Raw genomic sequence first — 3347 nt, 5'->3', positions numbered from 1 at the left:
TAAATCACACACTTTTAGCAACAGAGTTGAAAAATACGTAAGTCTCTCATAGAAAAATGATAAAAAGAAAAAAAGTAAATATAAATATCTATTGTTAACTGACGAATAGTATTTAAATGTGGTGTATGTAGTATATAATATTCATTCATTTTCAACCGCTTATCCCTATTGGGGTCGCGGGCCCATGACATCCAAATTAGCAGCCCACGCTTGTCGATCCTCCGCCACTTCAGGAAGATGTTCGGGTTCGATCCCAAGGCGTTCCAAGGCAAGATTCTGAATTTGATTTAGCCACCCTATCCTAGGTCTGCCTCGAGGTCGACGCCTTCTCACAATGGCTGGCTTGCATAGCTTTTCTGGGGAATCATGTATATAATATTTAAATTGAAATAAAAAGTCTGAGTAAAATAAATTAATATTGCATGAGTATATGTAATGTTAGAAATCCAAAAGAAAATTTCAAATTCCCATCAAGCCTAAGAAAAAGTGAAGCAGTAAAAAAATTATAATAGTTTTTTTTCTTGTATTATTTTCGGCGAACATTATGAAATATGTATTTTTAGATAGCTTTTAATGCACGATTTCGAAATATATCAGACTAATAAGTCTATTCTCTTTAGGAAAAAACTTGTTTGTAGGTTTCAGTTGCTCCATGCAAAATGTAGGAGAGATTGGGGCAAAAATTCACAAATCGAAAAATTCAATATCTTCCAAGGTAAAAAAGATAGCGGCTCAATTTTTTTTTTAGATAGCCTCCATAGACATTCTTCAATGTCGTAAGTTTATTAGAATTCGAACAAGGATTTGGAAAATAAAAAAAATATCTAAATTTTTAGCCTTATTTTTGAAATATTTTCCTTGCAGAAGATAACAATTAATTTTCCAAAATTGATGCACTGGTGAATATTTTCTAAATAATATTCTAAATTCTAAATAATTTTAGTATTTTACATTCACAAGGGTTCTTTTCTTGAGAAATCCTTTTATTAAAAATTACCACTTGAAGTAAAAAGTAACAAAAGGTATAAAGCAAAAAGTAGCAAAAAGCGAAATAATTTCTGATGTCTCACGGCGAAAACAAACGTCATTACCATGTCTCGCCGCTTCTTGTTTGCATTGGTTAAAAGATTTGCAGTCTTGTGTGTTTTTTTTCTAAAATAGCTTGAAAAGCGCTCTTCTCATTTTCTCACTTTTCTCGCAGAGAAAACGATGTCTTACAAAGATGTAGATGAATAATTTTTTTTTTATGAAAATATGTCCTTTAAGTATTTTTTTCAAATTTACGGAAGCCCTTAATGAAGCGAATCAAAATATAATAATACCCCATTATTATATTTTGATTCACTTCATTCATTTTTATTCGTCTGGTACTATTTGCCCCAGCATTTTTGAGAATTGTCACAAAATTGCCTTTTAGAAATCGGCTCGATAAACGTATTTCCTTACAAAATAGATGAATATTACTTTCATAAAGTTATATGTAGAGCGGTAAATTTCATATAAAACTGCGCTAATAGGAAATTTTTGAAGCGCTCGAGTAGCTTGTAAAAAAATAAAATATCCGTTTTGTGACTTTTTGCCCCAGTCTTCCATATAGATAAATGAATATCGAGATACCGTTGAATTTAACAATATGAAGTTATGTATATATGTGAGATTTCTCAAAGAATTTTCGAAAAATATTTCATTTCCTACTCATATTAAACAGAAAATTGGAATATTATTAGGGAAAAAAAAGAAAAAGATTTTAAAAGCCTTATGTAGATCGTATGGCCTATTCGACACATGTCAACGTCAACCTAGTCGACGGCCATGACCCACTAATCCTAATCCTTTATTCTTTTGACACGCCCACCTTTACCATCCTTATGGGTGCTAAAAGGTTGCTTTGGGGCTATAAATAATATATTTAAAAAAAACGGTTGGTAAAATTCACTAACTGTCTATTGATCTATTTCCATTATAATCTAATATCCATAGGGGGAAGTGGGGCACCTTTGCAATTGGGGTACCTTTGAAATTGAGATTTTTCACCTATTTTTAAATAAAATTGAGGCTTATCGTGATATAATTTAGCTGCACAAACAGATTAAGAAGCTAAATTACATTATGATATGGCTCATTTCTACTTAAATATCGGTGAAAAATCCCAATTTCAAAAGTGCCCCACTTTCAAAGGTGCCCCACTTCCCCCTATAGGATAGTAAATTCTAAAAATGGAAAATAAGTGGGATGTAAATATATATACGAATGGATATTTTAAAAATTTTAACTGTCCGATCTCGTTTCCGATACTGGGTTAGTTTTTAACTTTCATCTCTTAAAATTAGTTTTTTATAATACAATCTCAACTTCTGTAGTCCAAGAGGTGAAATGGGACCTCGTCAGATCGGACCCAAACTTTGTATAAACACGTTTTGACACTTCTAGATCACAAATGTAATAGGGGGAAGTGGGGCACCTTTGAAATTGGGATTTTTCATCTATTTTTAAATAAAAATGAGCCATATCATAATGTAATTTAGCTTCTCAATCAGTTTTTGCAGCTAAATTATATCACGATAAGGCTAAATTTTATTTAAAAATAGGTGAAAAATCCCAATTTCAAAGGTTCCCCACTTTCAAAGGTGCCCCACTTCCCCCTACGTGCTAAAAAGAGATTTTTCATGGACATTTTGCATAGAAGATGGTAATTTTTACTACCCTTTTCTCGTTGGGGTAGTCATTTTAATATTGAGTCTGTTTTTCTTCTACAAGGAAAATATCTGATTTAAATATTAATTGCATTACATTATTATATAATATTATATAATAAAAGTGAGTGCTCAACTCCTTGTTTTGATTTACATTGCATGTTTAATTATTGCATATAGGTTAATTCTTAAATTCTTTGCATTAAACTTCCTAAACTTACAAAACTGGTACAACTTATGCTATAAAACTATTTCTAATGCTTTAAAAATTAATGATTTCCAATATTGAGGAAATACTTACATTTCTACAAAATTTCAACTCTGTCAAATATTTGGGAGGATCCCTTTTGAAGTGAGAAATGATTTTCAGTTCTTTACACCCCTCCTTCTATTTTTTGGGGTGAAATTCGAGACCCTTCTACATCTACATCAACCGAAAGATGCTAAAGCCACATAGTAAATTTTTCCACAGCGATGGTCGAGTGCATGAATCAGAAAGAAGACCGTCATCGTGTATCAAAAGACAACCATAGTTGAAAAATCTGACAAAAAGTCACATAAATCAGACTGACTTTTATAGTATCTCTCTGTTTACAACTAAAAAAGTCTTAAGTGACAAAGGGAGAAAAAGCATGGGAGAGTAAAAATGGCTTC

Source organism: Phlebotomus papatasi, chromosome 1 (assembly GCF_024763615.1).
Source record: "Phlebotomus papatasi isolate M1 chromosome 1, Ppap_2.1, whole genome shotgun sequence".
Lineage (NCBI taxonomy): Eukaryota > Metazoa > Arthropoda > Insecta > Diptera > Psychodidae > Phlebotomus > Phlebotomus papatasi.
The sequence above is the reverse complement of the archived record's forward strand: the minus strand, read 5'-3'. Positions refer to the sequence as shown.